This window comes from Aythya ferina (genome assembly GCF_964211825.1).
Source record: "Aythya ferina genome assembly, chromosome: 5".
In the NCBI taxonomy this organism is placed as follows: domain Eukaryota; kingdom Metazoa; phylum Chordata; class Aves; order Anseriformes; family Anatidae; genus Aythya; species Aythya ferina.
Window position 1 is genome coordinate 3,326,775 of NC_140301.1, and position 24,972 is coordinate 3,351,746.

Sequence of the window (24,972 nt, forward strand, 5' to 3'; positions counted from 1 at the left end):
AAAAGTGGGATAGCACCAAATAAAATAGTCTCTGCCATCTGCTCTTCTGTTGCATGAAGGTTTTATTTTCTCTTCCTTCATAGGGCTAAATATATCATCTCCAGTGATTCTGGAATTGAAGACCATCGTTCTTGCTTTGAACTCATGACCACATCTCCCATGACGTAACAGATAAAAATATGGCCCCAAAGCAGCATCTTTTTGAGTAGCTGAAACAAAATTAAGTGATTAGTGAACAGACTATAATTAGTGAACTTTTAATCTAGGATATAGATCCATTTGAATATTTTTAGAGTATTTTGGCATTGATTTTGTTTATTCTATGATGTATTCTAGCCAATGTGCAAACAGAGGCTGTTCTGTCTTGCAAAAACCCTGTGTTCTTTTGTTCTACTCTTACTTCTGGGAGAAGAAAAAGGTTGTATGGTATCTTGCAGTACTTAAGTCAGCATTTTAAGAATGCCCCTTTAATAACTTACTGCGGGGAAAAACAATGCTAAGTTTAGTCATACAGCTAATGTCACAATGTCACCACCTCCTTAACAGCTAAATGATAAAAGTGAGGACACATCAGCATGAATTGTTAAGGTCTGTACATTATTCATTTAAACATCTGCTGTTGGTTCCTCTTTACATATGGGAATAAATTATACCACATCAGCACATTCTTCATTCTTTGTGTTTAAGCATTTAAAAGTTTTTTTTTGTATTATTAATATTATTTTTTCTGCTTGGTTGGCAGCCCTTGAAGTTATCAGTGCCCAGGACTAAAGTCAACAGTGTGACGTTTAGAGCACAGGTGTCATTATGTACATGCTGTAAAGAGATTTTAAAGTCATATAAAATGTACAGAGCCATTTATAATACAAGCACTTACAATTTTGCTTTGAAATAAAAAGTAAACCTTTGTGCCAAAGCCTAGTAAAAGACCAAATTCTCTAATTGCTTGTATGTAAACATTACAAATTTCTATGCAAAAGAAAGTAAAACCTACAGCTCAGTGTTAAAATTTGAGTCTTTTATTTATGAAACAATTTATAATCCTGAAATAACATAATATTACAGAATATGACAGTGTAACTAGAACTAGCTGAGAGTCTACGCTTGTCTTTTTCATATGCTGGCTGGAGGTGTATGTGAGAAATAAGTTATTGATTTACAGATTATTGGTCAAATCCTCAAGTGGATTGCACAAACCATGCAATCAGGGGAAGGGCTTTTCTTCTCCACATCTGCCTGTGATAACTGTAACCAAGATGCTCAAGGGCTGCCAGGTCTCCTTGTACAGGCTATTTGGGTCCTCTGAATGTTTGTCAGTCTGCTGTTATTAGAGGAAGAAATGAAATTTTACATTTGTAGGGGTACACACAATTTTTTATTGAAGTCTTTCAAAATTTGTAATGTTTGTCGTAGTTACAGAATAATAATTCCTTTCTGAAAAATCTTACCCTGCCCGTACTAGCTAACCACAAAAGGTAGCCCAGTAATTAACGATAAATTGTATCAAAGTACATAAGCAACTGTTCCTATGATGCAGTTAAAATTTAGAATTATGCAACTAAAATCTCACACTGTGAGCCAGGACTTTTTTATTTCGTAGTGTATTTGCATGATTTTTTTTTTTTTTTTCTGTCAGTTGCCTCCAGATGATGCTTTAATGTAAATGTTTTAGAACATTAACTCTTGCAATTTCATTTGTTGTTATTATTTTCTGTCCTGTGATTCTCTTACTTTTGTTGTATATGGCCAAGTTCTTTTCTAACTTCAGACTGTACAGGAGTATGCAGACATAGGCATACGGTTTCATAGCCTTCTCTTTTCTGGGTTTTATGTGATTTTTTTTTTTCCCCACTTTATTTTGCTTCCTCGGTTTCTTTTCTATACAATTAGCTCAGTTTTCTTCTTGTGTCAGCATGACAAAGTGTTCACGGTTCTATTGCCTTTGTTATTTTTTTATTTCTAAAATCGGTGTGTACTTTTTATGCTGATACAGAACGAGTTTTATTGTTGTACTTCATGGTATTAATGTTTGCATCACAGTGGTTGTTGTACTTCATGGTATTAATGTTTGCATCACCATAATACAATATAATATATTATAAATTGGGCAACAAATTGGATGGTTTGACTGGCTAATAAGAATCCAGAGCAGTGCCTGCAATCAGCACAATTCACAGCTCAAAACTTGTAAAATTCAGAGCAGTGAACTGTGCTGATTGCAGCTTGAGCTCAGAACTTCAGACCTTCTTTCTTAATTAGCAATATAAATATTTTTAAAAATTAGCATTTCATAATCACAGTATTGTCAGAACAAAGTAACATTAATTCTCCCCTTGTTGTGTTGTCTACATGAGAATGAAAATACTGCATATGAATTAATGGAATAATTCACACTCCTTTTTATTGCTTAATTTGAAAATAGTAATACAAAAGCCATAAGATCATATTCCGATTTTAATTCTGTTTTTGCAATTTACTTTTTTTCTACCCTAAACACTAGCTTGTGCTTCTGGTGCTCCTCAGATGGGCTTAAAGATGCTTTTACAGCCATTATTGCTACCATCACAACTTTGACCCTTCTGGGCTACAGCTAATGCCTCCCTGGTAATTTGCTAGCTGCCAGAACCCTTTTTGCAGCGCAGATGGCATGCTCCATCTTGGTACCAAGGGTATTATTGCCACAGCGGGCTCAGTCTCTACCTATATGGGGAGCATAAGCCCCGAGGTGACTCATGAACTCTGTTTTCATGAATGTTAATGCACAGGGTTGCCTCTGCATAATGGGGCAATGTCAGTGTGATGGATTTTTATATGTAATTTAAATTGAGGTCTACTTTATACTTTCCATTTCATTTCTATTTTAACATATACTAACAGAAACATATACAATAGTAACGGACAAAAAAGAAAATCCATTAAAATACAGAAGTATATTAGCACATTGATAGAGTGGACGAGCTAGAGTCCTGCTGCCTGTCATACTTTGAGACTATGGGCCACATGCTGCTCCCTAATAGGAAACGGACAGGGGCTTCTTTTTCCTGTACAATCTGTGCTATTGGATTTCTTGCTTACTCTTCTGAGTGTGCTCAGAGACTCTGGCCCCTGCAAGAGTTCTCAAAAACCTTTGTGCAACTAAAGAAGTCCAGGGTGCCTAATAAATTACTTCCTGCACTGCAGCAGTAAGAAACCTATTACAAAGATGTGTTACTCTTTGCTCCTTTTTAAAGGCATGGAAGAATTCTTCACATATTTTCAAGGTTCCATGTGATACATTTCACCTGCTTAACTTGATTTCTTTAGCTGAGTTATCTGTTGTTTGTCACTGCTTTATTTTGGGGAGAATGTAGTTCTATCTGTGAATAACAAGGTAATGGGAATTGTCACCAACCAATACTTACAGTACCATGTCCTGAAGTGAATGCATTCTTCCAGTTTTCTTTAAATTGAGTTTCATGTGGATTTAAGTCCTGAAGGAGAATTGGAGGATAAAAGAAAACAACATTTTTTTTAAGAGATATTTTGAGATTATAAGTTTTGGGGAAAATGCACTGTGCTTTTAAACTTAAGCCTTACCTTAAAATTAAAGCCTTAGAAAATAAACTCCAGGATAGTTTTCTTTGGTATAAATAGACAGGCATCCTTCAGTAGGATGTGACAAAGCTACCTCTGTGTTTTGAGAGTAGATCTAAAAGCATAATTCAATGCAAATAATTTATTTGGTGAAGTTAGCTGCTACTTTGATTTAAATAGCTACAAATAGGTGTATTAATCTATTGAAAGTATTTGCTGTGTATTTCTTGTGTATCAGGTGTGCACGAATGTGATATTAAATGTCTATTAAATTTTATGTCTTTATTAGTTTTGATTGAAAACAGATTACATGATACAGTTTTTCATTTGTGATGTGATTAGTAGAGCAGATCAATATTTACTTTCAAAGTATATTTTCCAATAAACATTTGTAGTTGATATTTCTGGTTAATACTTCTGTTGGTAACAGTAACAGTCTCAGAAACCAAATACAAAGCAAGTTTAAACACCAAATTTGTTATTAATATAAGCTTTTTTAGGAATGCATTTGTTTTAGTTTCATACATATTACCTTTTTTAATTGTTATCGTATCAATTGTTAAAATTATAACTGGCATAAAGGAAGGAGATGATACAGGAGTAACCTGAATATACAAACATTCTGATGCCCCATTTATTTAAGTATGTTACGTAAATAAATATATTTAATATATGTTACTTAAATAAAATATATTTATTTATTTATATATTTATTTATTTAAGTATGTTACTCAAAATAGCAAGAAAAAAATACAGGGCAAGAATGCAGTCAAGATATGTTTTAATGAACCTATGTACACTTAAGGGTATATGTTAAATTTTTCTGTAGTTAAATTTTAAATTTTAAAATTAAAATTTTTAAGTTAAATTTTTCTGTAGTGCATGTAGATACATGCACTTTTTTATTATCCTATTCCTACTGACACCTTGGTTTAGAATAAGCCAAATAAACATTCACACTATGAAGCTAAAGGAGACAGCTTGATATCATAACATAAAGCAACTAATTAAAAATTTTGTTTTAGCCTACTATTTTTTTTTAGTACTAAAAGGTTATTATGTACTTCTGTATTTTTGTCTGAATTACACTTACTTCAATTTACTGCCATCCGGTGAAGAAAAGACCCTCCCTGTTGCCCCTGTTTCCACCCCAACCCTGATCTTAGACTAAGAAGTGAACATACTTCTTAGACGGTAAGGTTTTGAAGATGTTACCACTTTTTGAAGAAGAGTAAATTTGACTTCAGGGGCATAAGCAACATACTGTATGACTAAACTATATAAAATAAGAATGACTATATAAAATAAGTATGGCTATACTATGTAAAATAAGAGTAAAATGGAATAAAATAAGAATATAAGCAAAGAAAATGTATACATTAATTTTTATACTGAGTCAGCAACTAGTGGTTGATCCAAATCTTTTTTTTTTTTTTTTTTTTCTTTCTGAAAAGATAGCTGATTGGGATTTAAATGCTTAAATTGAAAGAGGTATGTTTTTTTCTTGTGGCTGTTTGTTCAGTTCCTGTGATAGTTATAAACTCAGTTGAGGCTCACTAGTCTTTTTGGGGACAAAATAATACAACACCAAGCAACAGAACACTTGTAGAGGCCATATCCAAAGCCCACAAATCCATCACCATGTTTTATTTGTATTCCTTGTGCTTCTGATAAGCCCACTAGCTACAAAAAGTCTTTTACATGATGTTCCTTACCCAAACCAACTTCACCTGACTTTCCATATATTTCAACATGATATGGACATATGGATTTAGGTTAGGTTTAATTAATTCTCACAACACTTCTGTTACTATAATAAACGTGGAGTTTTTTGTTTGTTGTGTTTTGGTTTTAATTTAAAGACGTAAGATTGAGCTACAGGGAAACATGGCCCTTCTGAAGGTAAATGAACTGGAGGGCTGGAGGGGGAGTCTGTGAGCTCCCAGCTAGCTGGCTGGGCTGCAGAACACGCTGCTGGGAGAATATTGAATTGACAGCTGTCTGATGGAACGGTCGCACTGTTTTGTGGTTTAAATTAAAATGGAGGGAATGTGTACATAACACTGATTACCTTGAAGACAGCAATCTCCTTTCTGCTTTGATCTTTTCATGTATGCGACTAGCCAGTCTCTTCTGTTACAATAAAACTACAAGGAAGGATTTAGCCCTCTTGAATATCTATACATTAGTGTTAGCTGACTTCCAGTGCCATTTTAAGTCTAGGGCTGCTGAGCCATCTATTTGCCTGTGAGAAGTAGTTCCAACACGAGATGTTTTGAACCTGCTCTGTACACACACTGTGCAGCTGATCTGTTTGCAGATGGTACTTGGTTGAACTTGCTCCGTGAACTTGCTTGGTACTGTGCATGTGCAGTGCCCGTGGCTGCATAGTGTCCTGGTGCAGTTTTGCTGACTTTCTGAAACTTAACACTGTCTCTGTTCAGTTCTGACATTTCCAATTAATTTGTTTATTTATTTTTATTAATGTTTTTGTCTCATTTACATAAATGGTCTGTGTTGTGTAAGGAGCTAAAAACATCAGAATGGTTGAACAGGGTAAAATCAAAGGTCTTTCTAGCCCATCTCACATCACCATCAATGACTGAGGATAGATGCACAGAGAAGAGGGTACAGGAAAATCTTTCAGTATTGGAAGATTATACCAGTCTTCAGTCCCTTGGAGCTCAGGGTTTTCTGAATCAAAGGAGAGTGTGGTAATAAAGCTCAGTTGATTTTTTTTTTTTTTTTTTTTTTTCCCCATTGATTTGTCCAAATATTTTTAAACTCCTAAAAATTTACTTGTGGCTAGGAATTCCACAGCTTCAGTAGGCAGACTGTGAGGGAGAGTCTCCGTTGCTGTGTTGTATCTTCCATCTGCTTGTGTCATTGAAGCCCCCACTTGTCTTATCTGCCTTTTCCTATACTGCTTATGGTTTTCATATGTATTACATATTGCAGTGTTCTAAGTGGTAATTAAATATTTTTCTATTTCTAATACAAAATTTAGATGTTTATAGTGGTATACAAAGAAGAAGAAGGGACTTAAAGTGGTCGTTGACACTATGCAGAATTCTTTAACGAGTGCTCGTTAAGATGTCTTACTATGGCCTGGTTTTCAGAACTCCTGAGCACCTGTGGCTTCCATCTTCCTTCAGTGGGAGCTGCAGATTCTTGCTACCATTGAAAATCAGGACACCAGTTTCTACTTCATGCTCGTGCCTTCACAGCCTTTGTGATTTTACAATAGCCAGATGGGGAACATGAAAGTGCATTATCATGTAGAGAATTCTGCGTGTAAAAAAATTAACCCCTTGGTGCCAAGTGACACATGAGCTTCTGCACCGGAGTAAATGCATTTGTCACCAGAGTCTCCCACCAGTAAATCCCTACCATCTGTACCAAAAATTTATGAAGTCACGAGTCATTCTGTATGACTAAAGCTGTCATCTCAAACATAGGTGCGGCAATTTTATATTCAAGAACAATACTTAAACAATAAAATTTTCCATTTGAAAATTACCGTGTACTTACAGCCAAACAAACGGCCTCAAGCTCAATTCAAGTCAGTGGTTACCTCTAGAGGTTTACGTGTTGTCAGTTTGAGACCATATATAGTTTTGGCCGGGGGCTATGCAAAGGGTTGATGATTAATTATTTACCAGTAATGCTAATTAATGAAATTCTGTTACTAGTTTTGATTATTCTGAGCTTTGTAGCAGTTAAAACTTTACCAGACATATTTAACTTTTTAAACCTGCTAAAAAGTAAAAGCAAAAATGCTGTCCCAATAGCAGACTATTATTAAGCTTTTGAGAAAGGCAAGGATCATGTTTCTACCAGGTGTTGTTTCTGCAGTCTGCAGGAGTATATTACTTATATATTAAGTGTAATATTCATGAAATACAAAGTAAATCAAAACCAAAATTAAATCTTATTTTTCAATAAATACTATTATGGATGCACATATTTTGGTTTGAAACTGGACTTTCCAATTATTTCATTAAGCTAGATTTTTAGAATTATTCCATTTTTTTTCTGCCTAATAATATAGTATATATATTATATATTATATACTATATGTATATATAATATATACTCATAGATATATATATATGTGCTGAATAATACCGTGTATTGCATGGACCATGATCTATTTTAACTATAAGAATACTCTAACTCCTTTTCTTTGCTTCCCAGTAGAAGACTTTAGTATTTTCTTAGGGCTGATTTAACAGGAAATGGTGTTTCTGTTCAGGTAATGATTTTTTTTTTTTTTTCTTTTTCCCTCTTTGCTGATTTTTTTTTTTTCTCAAGGAAGAGCTTTTGAGCATGTTGAAGGTTAGCTCTGGCTTAGAATTCTGTCTTATTGCTCTGATTTTTAGTGAAAGATACATGAGTCTGCTTGAATGAAGGGTTAAAACAAGATCCTAAATATAAAATCTACTCATGCTGTGCATGAGATTTCTCGTTTCTTTTGGGGACAGATTGACTTTTACAAACAAATGAAATGTGTAAAGCTCAGATCCTTTGGTGCCTGACTTAGAGTCCCAGTTCAGCAGCAAGCGTATGTGTGCATTCCCGTTGTGCAAGTTACTTAAGCATGTTTCCAAAGTTACAGGATGACCTGAAAAATGTCATCCAATGAAGGACTGAAATGCCTAAGGATGCCTAATGATTCTGAAAAGAAATCTGCTTAGAGCCCTTTCAGCAACAAGAAGGCCTCTTGCTTTCCCATTTTAAATTTTCTCAGCTCTGTGGAGTTGGATATTTTTGTGCACTTTGACCTCTCTGCCATAGCAGTGCTGGGCAGTTTGGAGCTGAGCTGCAGCCAAGGCAAATTAGGATTTAGAAGGCCAGCGTTTAGACTCCTCTGCCTGCAGACAGAATGGATGAGTTTCCTGACAGAATGCAGTGAAAATCGTGGGTTGCTTTCAGAGACTGGCAGAGATGTGACCCTTTTGTGTGGCAGCCTAGTGGTGAGACAACTTGTGGACGATGCTGGGGCTCTGGGCTTGATACACGGTATAAACTTGCCTAGAAGCAAAGGCTTGAGTGGTGTTAGAGCACAGCATTGCTTTTCCTCCCCTTGACTGAAGTGATGACGTACAGGTTGGATGACATATGAGAGGATCGTTTTACTGCAGTGGTTTCGGCACTTTAGTAGAGCAGGTATTTGAAAAGAATGATAAGGACTAAAATATTTAGAACACAAGTGGATTTAATCTTGCACATGCACCTTAACTGCACAAAGTAGGGAATTTGAGATCACTTCAATATTTTTGTTACCAGCAAAATAATATGTTCTGCTGTCATATCTCAATTATATAAATAGCAGTTGCCTGATTCACTCCATGATATTCTTCTAATACAAGTCCCCTTTTGTTTATATAATTTGTACTTACTTGTTGGTTTATGGCTGTCCTTGTCAATGTATTTCATCTTAGTTACCTTGTGCTTAGATTTTCCATTTCTGTGCATCAGAATCTCATTTTACAATTGATGTGTGCTCAAGATTTCTCTGAGCTAAATTAAAAGTATTGTGTCTATTTTTTTTTTTCCTGTGTAGAAAAAATGGGAGGCAGGCAAGATAGTTGATCTGTTTTGCCTTGTCTGTAGTTGTATTTTTGTTTTTCAACTCTAAGACCTTTTTTCTGTATGCATCAAGGTTTTGCTTTGCCTCTGCCCACTTTCCCCATGATTCACATCAGAAGCTTTTCTAGTATTTTTAAGCATCTCGTTTTTCCATTTACTGTGTGCTGCACCTTATTTGAAGGCTCTTCTGTTTACCTTTACAATGGTTTAATTGTTTCACTGTTATGCTTCTTGGATTCTTAATGTCTGAAAATGAATCAAGAACTTGACAATTCTGTTGTCTGCTCTCAGGTTTTGCCCTCTAATATAGCATCTAAAATACTCCAAACTAATTCTCTGAACTGTTCTTTAACTTGATCGCTTCAGCCTGGCCTTCTCCTTAGTGTTTTCAAATTGGTATAAGTACTACTGAGAAGAACAGAATAAAGGTGCTCATAAGGCAAAAACTTTGTGTATTCCTAAGCGTATTAGATGTGTTCATGGAGAAAATGCATTATTCTATGTTCCATTCCATAAATAGTTGGACATCTCTGCATTTTTGTCTTGCATTCTGCTAAAGTTTGCTTCCTAAGAATTGAGCAGAAAAAAGCTAAAATGGAAACAAAAGAAACTGAAACAATATAGGCTGTCACTCCTTTTATCCACAGTTGGCACCAGGTGCTGGAGAATTAAACCCAATAAGTGCTCAAATGAGGCAACACAGATAATTAACTTAAATGGTTCCATTTTCTTAAAAACTGCCAGGAAATAAACTCCCTCTTCTCCTCTATGTGGTGTACAATTATCTTGTGTTCTGTAAGGCCTAGATCTTTCAAAAAGGCATAAGCTCAGACTCTGATTTTGTGGGTGCAATTCACTGCACCTACATAGCTATGTAATTGTCTTTGCAAAAGAGGTAGTTAAAAATGTGTCCTCAGTTATGCCCACAGATCATAATTGCAGATGTAAATTTGCATCTGCAAAAGACGAGGTGTTTTTTAAAAACTGAAACCTTTCTAATGGATATGAGCATTTCTTCCTTGGTCATTTGGTACGTAGATGTTCATAGCCATCTATTTCAAACAAAGAACATACTTTATAAACACCAGTCATCATGTAAAAGACGACAAACAGGAGTTTGAAGTAAGAATTACTAGTCTAATAAGATGGGGGAAAGAGCTGTGAGCAAATTTCTTGTCTGTGACCTCCTTCCTCTTTTGGATCTACTGTGTGACCTCAGAAAAAGTCTTTGTTTTCTGTGCTGCAATTTACCAGTCTGTACAGTGCAGATAACAAACAGTCTGGTATCTATATATCATTAATATTAGAAAATATATCCCTACTGTTAGTGAGGTGCTCTAAGATCTTCAGGAGATTGGTATTTTAATACAATTTATTCTCTCTTAAAAATAATTAAAGGGTCAACTCGAATTCTCTGAGTTGCATAGAAACTTTGCATATACTATGCACTTGCCTTTCTCTCTAACTTTCAGATAAGTAATTGCCAGCTTTACTGAAAGGCTCAAGGAGTCTAAAATTATTGTGGAACATCTAGTGTGAGCTGAGAGAACAGAAACCTGAGCAGCGCAACCAAAATAGTTTCTTCCAGACCTGCAGATCATTTCACTACCCATTTCAGATTAGGCTAAGTAAAATAGGAGTGTTGTCTGGATGCCTTCATTTTCTCTGAAAGAGAATTTAGTAATTTGATGTCCTTCTATGGTAAGGCTCCACAATATAAAAAGGGTATTAAGGTCCTTGAAAGCATCCAGAGGAGGGCACCAGAGCTGTTTTTTTTTTTTTTTTTTTAATATGTGATAGTGATAGGACACTCCATAATTCTCTTCCAATTGAACTACTCTATTCTGTTCTATTAAAAAAAAAATAAAAAAAGATATGGAGATATACAAATAGGGAGAAACAGAAGTGGTGGGAAATCCTGAGCTGTGTTCTAGCTTTGGGGTTTTGTTGTCACTGTCCTTGTTAAAAGGCTTTGGAAGATTTTAGGGGCTAAAACTCCTCTGCAAATCTCTGGGATCCATAGTTGAAGTTGTGGGGAAAAGTTCTACTTCCCACCAGTCTGGAGTAAGGAGATATTAGTAGTGCTTGTAAAAGAGATGTTCAGCATTTGAAAAACGTTTATTATCTTATTTATTTATTTGCATTTGCATATTGAAGTGCAGGACTTAGAACAAATAGGGCCATTACACTGGTGTTAAGTTTTTAGGAGTAATTTGTGGATGAGTAGAAGTCAAACTTCAATAAAATATGCTGTTATGTCTAGGGTGAAACACATTTTGTCCAGAGACGATGTAATGTCTTGGAGCTGATAAAGGAATGAAGCAACAATCTGGACATTGGTGAGGGATGCAGTATAGAAGACGAATCAAATATTCCTACTACTGCATGTCAACAGGATGAAACCAGTGAAGCACAAGAAAGCTCTACCAGTGCCAAACAGTGACATAGAACTTGGTGCAGAAGTTGAAAGAGGGAATCGGGGCAAAAAATTCTCCTCACCAGTGAAGCAGGTGAGACATTATTCCTTATTTTAAAAACATACAACAAAGTAAATATTAAGTAGAATTGAGAGTAAATAAGGAAGTGTTGAGTATTACCTAATGCAAGGAGAAAGTGATGTCTGGTGAAACATTCCAATGTAGTGCAAGATAGAAATAAATACTAGGATATAACGTGAACTGTCTGCTGCACAGCTGTCATGTAAGTACTGGCCCAATGAGAACCCATTTTGACCAGATACTAGTTCCGTAACACGTAACATCTCCTGTTTGTTCTCTTCAGGTAGAGCATGTGCAGTTGTGCAGGAATGTGGCAGAAAAAAAGGTAGGATCTTAAGACAGCATTATTTAGGGGCAAGGAGGAGTAATCTTTTGTAAGGCAGCCAAATTTTTGTACATATTTTCTCTAAGTAGTGTAAGTAGCCAGCGTGGGATGCTAACTACAGGAAGAAGAAGAAGGGAAGGAATTTTTCATAAACAACAAACATAATCCCCCAATTAATACTGAAGTCAGAAGTTTAACATTTAGAATAGTCATTTGATTTCTTCAGATCATTGCCTAAGATACTGAGTTTTCTTTCATAATGCATCTCTTGATCCTTAGCTGAAGCAAGGAAAAACCATAATGCAAATACTAAGAACTCTACGTTAGCTGTGACCTCTAAGGCTCTCAGATTTATCAGTCACAAGGTAGCTTGCTGTGCTGCAGTCTAAAGGCATGATTGTTACATTGGGTGGATTCTGCTTTCAAAGAATCTACTTGGTGAAGAATGAGCTTTGATATGGAGCATTAATGCATATTTATTACAGCTGAATATGCTTGTGTGAATTGAAAGTGAGGGGTCTATATTTAAAAAAAAAAAAAAAAAAAAAAAGATTTAAATACACTTTATATGCCAAAATCAAAGTTCTAGAAATTCTGTTTCATGTCACCCTAAACTGGAGATACTGAAGCTACCATCCTTACTTTCAAGCTTCATAGGCATCAAGCTTTTGCCTGCTGAGCATGACCAGAAATGTCTGGTCTCAGTAGGGTTACCTTCTTTGGCCTAGGCCTTTCTGAAGAGCTAGGTCAGGCAGCATTTCTGGGGTGTAATATGGTAGGATTTACATAAAACATTGAAAATTGCTTTTTCTCAGAGATGGGCTCTGAGGAGGTAGAGGTGGTGGTGCTAAAGCTACTGCTCTTTTTTATGCTAGCCTGGACATGGAGTATGAGCTGCAGGAGATGTCCGTTTCTTCATCTTACTGAGCATGATGCCTGCAGGCAGTTCCTTTCTCAGGAAGGACTTTTTTTTTCCCATTTCTTACCATTTCATATCTTTTCTTTCACTTGTCACTATTGCTCAGGAAACCCTACTGCTCCTTCCACAGATAGAGGCCAAATGCTGCATTTTGGATTCCACTGTATGGCCTATGTACGTACAAACTACTTGTGATGGTGCCTGTGTTTTAAGGCAGTCACTTATGGGAACTGGCTTCTATTTCCCTTTTCCTCTTCCTTTCCCATGCAAGATAAAAGTCAGGACTTTTCACAAAGATTTTAAAATAGGATACTGGGGGAAAAAAAAAAAGTCTTTCCATACCCAAAGTGTAGCACTTCTGTATGGACATAATTGCTCCAGCTACTAAGCTGTCAGTTGTTCACAGTTCCTAGCAGACATGCGTAAGACATGCTCTCCTCAAGAGGCTCATTTCCTTCTAAATCAAGTAAACAGGAAGCCATAGCAAAATAGACAAAAAACAAGAACTTAAGAAAAGCCTTACAGGGTCAGTTCACCTACCTCAGTACTTTTTGTCTAGCAGTGACAACAGGAAATGGTATTTAGGCAGAATATATGAGCCTGGCTGTTTTTTCCTATGGAAGTGTACTGGCATCCAGAATTGTCCTTTGGGTTGTTTGAAGGTAAACCCAAACCTAATCCTTTTAGTATTCATTGCGGACCTGTAGTCAATGAACGTCTGATTCCTTTTTGAATATGCTGATACCATCTGCCTCTACAGCTGCCCATGGCTGCCAGATCCAGAAAAGTACTTTTTGAGAGTAAAGCAATAATTTTTTCCCCATTTTAAACTGACCTACTCAATTCATGAGATGGACACTATTTCTAGAGGTAAAGGATGTGGTGAACAGTTCACAGTCATCATTAAGTAAAATTTTGGTCATATCCCTTCTCAGTCAACTTCTCTCCAAAATGAAGCCCCAGACTATTTTATCTCTTCTCACATATGGATGCTTTCCCAATTGATTATTTTAATTGCCATTCTCTGTAACTTTTCTAAATCCACTATGTCCTTCTTGGGATGTGGAGACCAGAACTGCATACAGCGCTAAAGATACGGAGACACCAAGGTGTTATGTATTAGGAGAAGGGTATGTATTGTCTTGTTGTTTCATCAATATCAAATATATTGTGGCTTTCTGGCTACCACTTGTTGTCCAGCTGGTGATGCTGGAGAGCCCTCTGTGAAGCATCCAAGATCTCTCTCCTGTTTTCTGACTGCAACTGCCAATTTTGAGTTAAGCATCGTGTAGGCCTGCTTTGGATTATTTTCCCTAAATGTTTTACCTTACAATCTCTGTTTTTTCTTTTCTGAAGTCTGTTTCTCTGTGTTTTGCAAGGGAAGAGAAACTTGATTCCACCTAAGGGTGAAGGTGTGCTTAGCACATTTCCAGGAGCTTAAGTCTCTAAGATTTTTGCTGGTGATAAACATACAGATGTTGACACTTACCTGTACTGTTCTTTTCCCCCAAATAGAGCAATGTTCAGAATTAATTCACTGATGCAAGGTCTCTAGGGCCATTTAAAGCCCCCAAAGCATATCAGTTCATTACTTCAGCCCCTTCAGTCTTCTTTCACAGACCAGCAAGGAAAAAAGTGGCACACCTGCTTTACCAAATGGAACACTCAGAAAGAATAATATGACCCTCCAGACACCAGAGTGGTGAGTACCTTCTCAATTGCCCTTGCTAACATTTTACTGGGAGACTGTTTAACTTAAGGGATAAAGAAATGTGTAATTAAGGACTGGTTGCTTCATATTTTCCTAGTAAAACGCTATTCTGCATTCAGGTAGGAAACACAATACTGAGGACCCAGTATTTCTCTTTGAGATGAGTGTGGTTTAGCTACTTGGGCTTCTACCTAGAGATTTAGGAGCATGACTTTAGGCTTTAAAAATGTGACAAAATTTCATCTCCTAGTGCCAAGTATTATCTGTGTTAGCAGGATCAATTACAGAATATGTTTGAAAGTAAAGAAATGGTTGTCTTCTTTTTTACTGAAGAAAAATTTTAATTCTTCATTAGGTATAAGCCATTGTTATTATCATTACATCATTACTAAAATCATGGATTCTTATCAATTGAAGAACTGTACCAAGGAATATTCAGTTGTTTCACTATCTTTTTGTTTTCTGAAGAGAGAAATCTTATACCAGAAAATGAGACCTTGTCCAATGAAGACTATTGATAGGTTACCTGAATTTTGACCATGAAGCAGACCAAAGAAAGAAATCACAAAGCATCCTGTTTGCGAGAAATGAAGATGCTGTTTAAAATTGTATTTGAATATTGGGTTGAGTTGGTAACTGCAATTGATTTAGAAGCCTAGTTAGTGACGATTAGAATCAGGAAAATACTCATCTATGGTTATTAAAGCAAGAAAGCTCTTTGAAATACTGGATTTAAAATTTAAAGGCAAGAAACTTGTCTTTATGTACCACAGGAGAAATTAAAAATTATCTATTATAATGCAGCTCCTCTGTTACTGTATGTTCTTATGTTTACACTTTTTATGAATTATAGTACAGTAGAGTTACAGTAGAACAGTATTTTCTAATTGTTGTGTCACTTTGTTCATATCTGCATTGTTTCCACCTTTTGAGTGTGTTTATAAAGATGTAGTCTTTACTGTGTTTTTTGTTTGTTTGTTTGTTTGTTTTTTGTTTGTTTTAAATTATAGCCTCCTGCAGGAAGGTCTGTATCTCCAGTATCAAATTCAAAGCATGAGTGCCAAGAAAAAAAGGGAGAACTGAACAAGTCCTCAGCATGTTCAGCCCGGGAACTGGGAAATAAAAACATCCTGGAGTATGCTGTCTCACTTAGAACCAAAAAGAAATCATAGGACATCCATCAACTCTGAACAACTTAAGTGTAAACAACTATTACATGTGCCAAAATGAGTAGACTATATAAAGATGGACAAATATATCCTGAAGTGTTTGTCTCTTTACTCTCCTGAACCCTTTAATCAGAAAGCTTTAGCTTTCCTTTAACACTGGAAAAAATCTAACAGCAGTGTGAACTCCTAACCTGTAAGAGGACATCCACTGATAGTATTTTTGTCAGAGAACAAATTATAGAATTGCCTAAAAATGTATGTAATTTATTTGTTCTGTACTAGCAGGCACCATGCCAGGTAGGCAGTTTGCTTTCACAAATCCATTTTGCTGTGTTTTACTTGCCTTTACTTTCTTTACTTTTGTCACAAACGTTTAGGGGGAAAAATGATGCTGGAATCTGTAATAGGGATTCCAGATAACTGTGGGCTTTGCACTGTGAGAATATTCTAGGAAATTGCTTATAAATTTGCTTGAGGCATTATAACACAAGTGCTTCAGTCTATGGAATTTGTAACTGCTATTTTAGGTTACTGTCAATTGCTTATTTTTAAGCAGAACTTATTTTAAGCTTGACAAATACAAAATGTACTTTTAAGTACAACAGAATTGCTATGGTTCTCACTGCTGAACTTCTGGTGTTTTGATTAAATTCTTTAAATAAAACAGGTGTTAGAGTAATGGCCTTTACAAGTTAATTAATCTTCATTTTCAAGGGGATGAGCTACCATTAAGCTTAAGTTTATTATACGTTTGTGTAAATTGCAAAGTGATTTACTGTTCCACAGATGAAACCATTCTCTAAAAACAGGTCTCACCAGTAGACTGGCACTGTGGTACCTTATGTGAGTAAAATACACACGCTCTTTATTGGTTAAAAACATTTCCTTAAATTCTGTGTTTTGGCTCATTCAAGTAATTCTGCTGTGAACATCAGTCTGAGGAGACATCATCTCTTCTGTTCTCTACATTAATTGTGAAGTTCCTCTTACAGTTGTTAACAGCCTCGATTTTATTTATTAGGTGCCAAACAATGCTGTTACAGGGCCAGCATGCTTCCTTGTAGGTACCTGAATACTTGGAGAGACCTTATTTACAGTAAAGTAAGTAAAAACTTTTTGTCATCTTAAAATATTAAAAAGTTCATATATCACCCTCATACTCACTAAAGAATATGTGTGTGTGTATAATGAGGCACCTTTTGGGGAGTATTCATGTTTTAGTTTTGTTTTTTCAGATGAGATTGAGTCTGTTGAGTAGTTGGACACAAAAGGCATGTTCTGCAAAATGCAGCGAATGGAAGAAAGTCACAGATTTCTGTTCTTTCTTTTTTTTTTTTTTTTTTTTTTTTTTTTTTACAGAATTTAGTAAGAATTTCACTTTAAGTAGGAACTTGTCCTTTTTTTCTCTTTTTGTTATGCACTCAAACAGCAGTGAAGTCTACTTCACGTAAGAGTTCTAATAGTCGCACTGTTTTTATTTGATGTGGCTCAAATCTTTTACAAAGTCCAGACTGCTTTCTGGTTCTCTTGACACCAAAATGTTAGGTCAGATTGTGGCCTAACTAACTGTCTCCTTGGCTATTAACTGACACTGCTCGTTCTTTTCATTTAGTAAGAGTCACTTGAAGGGCACGCCTCGACTCCCTCTATTAAAACAGTGGCTGCATCATTAGCAACCTCGGGGCAGTCCTACCTGATCACAGTAGCTGCATAGTGGTGAACTTCTTTCCTTGATGGGGCACAGTGTTGAGGGTGCTGATATTCTGTTTTCAGATGCACTTTTTTCTGAAACAGATAAAATTTTCAGAAACCCAGCAGATGTGCTGACATTTTCTACCACCACTGCTCCTTTGAACCAAGGAAGCTTGAAAACGTACTACTTCACATCAAAGGGTTTTGTCATTTCTACAGCACTAACAGAACACAGTAAGTATAATTTACCTTTAAAGTGTGAGCTATTTACCTGTCATGGGTTCATTCTTCTATCCCGAGGTATTGAATCATTTCCCAGCTCTGTCAATCTTAAGATATTTTGGCTAACGTGCACCTTTTGTGGCTGGCTTCTCGACAGATTTGACTTTGATCTTACCAGTTCTGACTTCATTCTACTTTCCTCTGCACTCCTGGATTTGTTTCACTTGTTCTTTTTTGCCTAGGTACATTTCCATTTCCACAACTCCTCTCGCTTTTTTTTTTGCCACAGACAGATGTATGTCCTGTGTTATCCCATTCATGTCCAGTGTTGTCCCAAGGTACCAATGTATTTTGATCATGTACAGAGGGGCGTCATGGGGCTCACATGAAAGAGGCAGCAGTCCGTCAGATCTGCAGCTGGTAGCCTGCCCCCTGCCCAGCACTGAGTTGTTTCAGGGAAAGAAGGGGGCGAGGAGCAGGCCATGGGCTGTGTGTATCCAGAAGGCAGTCATCAGGCTGTTTGTGTTGCACTTCTTCGGTTGGGCTTCGGTGAGGGGCTGGGAGGGACTGAGCGGTCGAGCTTGTGTTGGAGTTGCAGAAGAGTGGAAGATCATCTTCCCAAAGACTGGAGAAGAAACTTTCATTATATCAGTGACTTCTGGCGTTAAACCTCTTGTTAAACAAAACAGAGGTCTTACAATAAGCTCCATGCGTTTTTCCTTTTTCTTCCTTATCCTCTTTTCTCTTTATGCCTTTTCTCACTCCTTTTCAATACCTACATTTTCTCTGTTGATTTTTTTCATTTGTCAGAAGATTTCTTTTCTTCTTCCACAAATCTCTTTCTTGTTTCTTCTTTTGATGTGGCTTTTCTCTGTGTTTCTCTTTCAACCCTCAGAGCTTACTTTAGTCTCTTCACTGTATTTGCTACATGGAGGAGTGCTATTGAAAAATGAAAAGTAGATTGCATGGGAATTTCATATTTCTCCTTTTCCTCTAGAAGCCCATTTCTCTTCCCTCCCATTTCTGTGAAGTTTACCATCCTCAAATGCTTTCGTCCTCTACTTCCAAATCATTTTACTCATCTTTCCCTCTCTTGCTCTGTCCTTCCACCTTGTCTTCCCCTTCGCTTACAGCTTGATATTTAACGTCTTTGGTAGAGTGAGAATTTGTGGTAGCATTCAGGTTCCATGTTGTGGATAAATACTCCAATGTGTCTCAGTTTTACTGATGAACACAAACTTTCTGACTGCATCTATATTGGCTTCATTTTTTTTTTTTTTCTGTTGCATGCTCAGGAGCAGTGACTATGTTGGTGGTATTAACTGTAACAGCCACATTATAAGCACAGTCTTGTATAACCCATTACCCATCAGGTCTGTGTGACATTGTAATTTAAATGGTGGTAGTTGCTGGCAGCCTATCTCTGCTTGTCCTGCTATTATTACAACCACCAGTAGAGCTGTTCTACTGGGAAATTTCAAGTGTAGACAAAGCTTTAATCAACAGTAATCTGATCCTTTAAAAATGCAACACCAATTCATTTATTTCTCATTTCACATATGAAATTTTAATAGGTACAATCACCCTTAAGGATGTTTCAAATATTAACATTATGCACAATTACAAAACAGAATCTTTTTTTCTGTATGAAAGTATCTGCATGTTTGAACCAAGTAAGTAGTTTTCTGTGCAGACATCAGGTTTACTATCAATCAGAAACTTATTAACAGCTGTGTTAGCCCTAATTAAGTGCAGAGCAATGGCAGACTTTTTAATTAAGTCTTATTTTCCTAAGAGGAGACTGACTCCTGTTTTTTTTTTTTTCCATCCCTTCCCCACCTCCATCCTTATTTACTATGTAAAGCCTGCTTTAAAAATAACTGGGACACAAGATGGGGCCATTGAAACGGGGCCAAGACAGTAGGAAATGTTTCCTTTACAGAATGGATGCATGATTTTACTGACCATAATTTACTTCTTTGGCTTTGTAAAAATAATTATATAAAAAATGTTGTCAGTTTTTCATTTTTACTTTCTTTTTTTGGTTTTCTTCTTGTCTGACAATGTTTTGTCATTGCCAGCAAACATCTTACTGGAATTAATTTCAATGTATAAATTCATATGAGAGAAAGTGGTGATGCGTGGCATCAGCTGCACCAAATGAAGTCCTTGTTGCCCAAGTAAACCTCTGGGCATGTAATAGAAATTGTGCTACACGTGAACAGAGTACTCAGTTGCTGTGAGAAAAAAGGGGGCTCACAGTTAAGAGTCTCCCCGAGTGTTTGATTCTCTTTGTCCTGAGCAGCGCTAAGTGGTATATGTGTACCCATGAAGGAAGAAGCACCCTTAAACTTTGCACTTTCTATGTGGCACTATTAAAAATGGAGATCTGTAGCCACCAACCATTACTGGATCGTTACTTTGCTCAAAAGATGAGTGGGTTTCACCTAAGACTGCAGGCTAATCTCTTACTCCTCCTGACAGAGTATCATCAAGCATGAATACTTTTATTCACCATTACAGGTACAAAAATGCCTTTATCTGATTTGTGTTCAGTTTTATATTTTAATCTTGAGGCAGATCCTGACTTGGCTGTGCTGGCAGTTTACACCAAGGACTCCAGTGAAATGATGACAGATTATGTGGGGTGAGGATCTGTCCATAGCTGTTCAAAGAGAGGACAGTGTCAGTCTCTTGGTTGCGTCACCACTTAGTGAATTTCTGCATTCATTTCAGGCACAGAGCTGCTGGGTTTGCTTTTGCCCTTTTTAGGGTACAGGCTGGTTTTCTTTCAGCAGTGCGTTTGGCAAAAAGAACTGAACATGTTCCTGGAAAGAAATGCTCCAAAAGTCTTGATTCTTCATTTAAAAAATAAATAAATATTAATAATAATAATTAAGGGGACCAAACATTAGCCAGCAAATTTAAAAGGAGCAATAGTCAACAGAGCCTAAAAGCTGTAAAAACCGATGGTGTTGCCTAGCTAGCCTTAATACTGGGAGCTCTGGGGAGCAGGAACAGACATTTTCTAAAGGTTTATACAGCACTTGTTGCAACCTGAGCTGGACTGAGCCTAAGGCACTGGTGTTAATATCAGTGCTGAAGACAATAAAATCACAGTTGTAGTGGCCAGCAACGGCTCTAAAATGCTTCGGCTCAATTACAGCAGCAAAAAAAACATCTAGATGCAGCAGCTCTTCATTTGTGGGCATGGAGGTATGTCCTAATTGTCTGTAGTACTTTGATGGAAATTAAAAGGACAACACCGTTTAACTCCTGCCTCGTGGAGAAAACTAGTTTTTGCAGCTACTCCTACGTGCTCTTCCTATGTTGTTTTCAGTATGGATTCTGGGCCTCTATATTTAGCATCTGTGTTTAGTAGTCTGTCTGTGCTATGCTCTGGTTCATTAGATTCAGAGGGGTCAATGAATGGCTGTGGCTTATATGTTGTCTGGATATTAAAGCTTAATCCATATTTGAGTCTAACCCAAGCTTTCTTTCCAGGGAGAAAGCAGCTGAGATAATGCCCAGGCATATTTAAAAGAATAGTTGTTTGTTTTTTTTTATAATGGTTATGCATCATTTTTACACTTGGGTTATCTTGAATACATGGGACCTGTATGATTCAGGAGTCTCCAACTTCGATTGCCTTTGTTCTCTTACTTTAATAAAGAGCAGAATAAGATCATGAATTTCTTTGGTTTCTTCTCTCTGTCTCTTATCTACTTGTATTAGGTTCAGATTCTTCTTAGTATAAGAAATATGGCTCTAGTGGAAAGGATTTCAAGGTGGCACCCTCTTCCCATGCTTGTCCCATTTGATCCAACTGTGGCCTTAGAAGTTACCTTTTAGAAATAACTAATACTAAGTCCTGAAGCTTCTGCCCTTTTCCCCTCGGAAATACCTGCTTTCCAAAGGTGGAAGTTTGTCGTGGTAACTCCTGTATTGCTGAGAGCTCTGCAACATGCAGCATAGTTTACTTTTCTATGTCCAGTGTGGAGTTTCCACTAGTGGAATGTGTTTTTCTGCCCCTGTTAAATGTATTAAGAAACACCATAAGTGATGCAAAGCATATCTGAATAAGTATATTGCATTCTGGTAAACTTAGTGTAGAAGTGAGGTTTAATCAAATGTTCTAAAAGTGAATGTATATTTCATGTTGATATTGTGAAATCATGCAGCATAGCTTATGTCTGTGTTCGTAATTTGGGTGAAAAGCATTGCACAAATATTATCCAATTCAGAGCGTGCAAATAAAAGATGGTGATTGAAACAACAGTTATTTTCTTCCCATAAGCAACCAGTTTGCTAATTATCTATAAAGATACATGGACAGGGCAGTCACAATTGAAGTGTGACTGTTGAAGAATACACTATGGAGTTGCTGGAGGCTTCTTAGCATTAACTAGGAAACATTTTGGGGAAAAAAAAAAAAAGTGCATCACTACATACTATGAAAGAAAAGGGAACTGAAGGCTTCAAGAGTTGGAGGGAGAAACAGTAGCCCAAGGGTAACTGTTACTGGTATCTGATATGGAAAGAAGACTGCACCAGTCTGGAATGAGGAAAGTCAGTAAGAACATCTTCGAAAGAGCTAAAAGGACTCTCATCTCCCTTTTCTCCCTTTATTTATTTAGTGAATTTCAGAGCTTGCAGAAAGCACCTGGTTGACAGCTCTGTACTTCATAGTCCTTGGTTTATTCCCAGCAGGGTATACAGCACAGATATCTACAGCACCAGTTTCCCCAGCTTACACTCCTACCAGTTAACGAAGGGATGAAGGCTTGGCTTTTATTTCCAAGAGGTGTTCAGCCACAGGCCTGTCTGCCCACTGTGCTTGCTGACCGAAGTGATGTGGGCATGGGCTGGACTGAGTGAGACAGATAATGCTGTTACTGCCCCAGCCATCGTCCCCACCCTTCGGTGGATGTTGCCACCCCTGAGGCAGCAATGTCTAATCCACTCATGAATCAATTATTGAGCTGTCGCATTTTTCAGCCTGGCCTATTAAATTAAACTGACATCAGTCTCATCTCACAAAGACATTAGATAGTGATGAATTTCAGGTACTGTTAACCTGGTTTTGAATGGGCCAGCTAGAGACAGACAGATTCATTTCTCATTCCAGCTGCCAGAACCATTGTTATATCCTGTCTTGCTGTTCTGGTGCAGCTTGCTGATCAGTGGGTGCCTTTCCTTGCCAGCTCCGGAGAGGGAGCAATTTCATAAGAAGGAGAGCATAGTAAACCCAGAAAGGTCAAAAACTGGTAGTGTTTTTTTTTGTTTGTTTGTTTGTTTTTTTTTTTTTTTCCTTTCTCCTTTTTCTTTCTTCATCTTTGTTAGAATGATGAAGAAGAGAGTGCATATGTAAGTGGTGAGATCGGCTAGCTGGTTAAAATGGCTTCATTGGAAGAATGTATTGACACAACACTGCCTGTATGGATTAAACAGGCACTGCATGGAATTAATTTAATACATGTTAGGGGGAGTCTATGTCCATGGAGATATGGAAAAGAAAGGTTCCATACTTCATCGCTACAGGTACCTGTAGTAGTACAGCTACAGTGCGTAAGCCCTGCTTGCTCTCTACTGTACCTGGCATTCACTGGCTGTCCCCATTAAGAGAGCTGCAGAAACCTTTTTGTTGCATCTTGTTAAAAGGAGGGAGGTCCTTGGACTGCTCTGAGCCAAACCTGCACACGGGAGGTGTCCTGGATTCTGGTTTTAAAGGTAACTGAAATGTTCAGAGGTTGGCTGCTCCTACAGTTTATCCCATTTTCTCTGTCTAGGTGATAGGGGGGATTGCTAACTGGCTATGTGCCTCATTTTGTCCCCTCATGGCAAGAAGGAGCCTTGGGAGACCTCTGTTACTCATGGCCAGGAATGTTCAGAAAGGCAAGCTCACAAAGCCAGACGCAGACCTGTGCCAGTGCCCCCTAAAGGTGGTGTTTGTGAGTGCACTTCTTTTTGAATGCACTTCTTTCTCTCAGTGAAAAATGTTCAACAAGGAAATCCTGGCAGATATTTCCTTCCTACTGGAGCTATGCATTCATTACTATTAATAGAACTGTTAATTGACTACTCTAGAGCAGCTATAAAAATTGATTAGATGCATATGAGGAAATAAACGTGGGTCAGACTGTAGTGGTGCAATGCTATGAATTTGATGACCTTTTAGGACTTTTTCATGTCTAACAAAAGGTTTTTTAATAAACATTAAACAGCCCAAATTCTGCCCTCCAGCACTTCTCCTAGTCTAATGAATGTATAATGAAAGCAAATATTTGGTATAGCAAAAGAATCCTGGTTTTTAAATCTCATTCCTGTATATTTTCAAGAGGTTAGGTTACTTGACATGTAAAACATCTATGAATTTTAAGTGAGGCCAGATTAGTAAAGCTCTATAGTTGGTCTTTCATCTTAATGTGACCAAGAATGTCCTCTAGCTCACTCTATTTACTAAGAAATTAAAAAATAGCAAATTGCACATCATCACATACCATATGTCCATTCCTCTCCTGGGCTCTGCTCTACAGCAATGTTAATTGACTTGCCAAAACCTTCTTCTCCTGAGTTGTGACCGCTCCTGAGGAAACAATCAACAACAGAGTTGAGCAGAATAGGAAATGAAAACAAAACAAACAAAACAAAACAACAAACAACAACAACAAAAAAAACATACACCGCAAAGCAATGAACCATATTAAGGACAAATTAATTTCTGCAAAATGAAGATAAAAATGAAGTGCTGACATATAACCTACGCTTTCAAAGGTACTGGCAACTGTAGACCATGCTTAGTTAGAAAGTTAGAAAGTGAGCACTTAGTGCTCACTTAGAAAGCTGGGAGCACCCACCTGCGTTCGTAAGGGCTGATGAGCAAGTGCTGTCAGCTGAGCAATGTGAAAATAAAATAGAAATGCAAACTTGTTTGTCTGTTAGCCTAGGTCATGCAATGAGGTCAGAATTGGTTGCACTTTTTCCCATTTAAAAAGAAAACCAACTAGTTCTTGTGGTTGCAGAGAAAATCCTGAAAATATGTAATCTGAAATGACTCAGGAATGAAAAAGCAAAAACATATTGTGACATACTGTCATTAATAGTCTGATCATTTTCTCTGTTGGTATCATAATTTTTGACCCCTCAAAGCTGGTGATACAGAAAAATGCAGCACAATTAGGGTGAATGTATTCCGGGTTTCCTTCCTAATGTTATTTATTCAGGGATACTACAAAATAGCTATGAATTTAAAATTTTATTTTTAATAGCAC

At 37.1% G+C, this 24,972-nt stretch overlaps 1 long non-coding RNA gene across 2 annotated transcripts; it reads right to left on the bottom strand.

Annotated features, from left to right (window-relative positions):
- Positions 1–1,010: 1,010 nt before the first annotated feature.
- LOC311437853 lies at positions 1,011–24,504 on the bottom strand. Of its 2 annotated transcripts, XR_014693754.1 has the most exons (7): positions 24,466–24,504; positions 24,202–24,287; positions 21,606–21,732; positions 17,751–18,640; positions 17,481–17,572; positions 3,402–3,470; positions 1,011–1,321 (listed from the first exon to the last, which is right to left on the bottom strand). It is a non-coding gene; the product is annotated as an uncharacterized lncRNA (long non-coding RNA). The 2 variants fall into 2 exon arrangements; XR_014693755.1 differs by lacking the exons at positions 1,011–1,321; positions 3,402–3,470; positions 17,481–17,572; positions 17,751–18,640 and adding an exon at positions 19,759–20,366.
- Between the last annotated feature and the right edge of the window lie 468 nt (positions 24,505–24,972).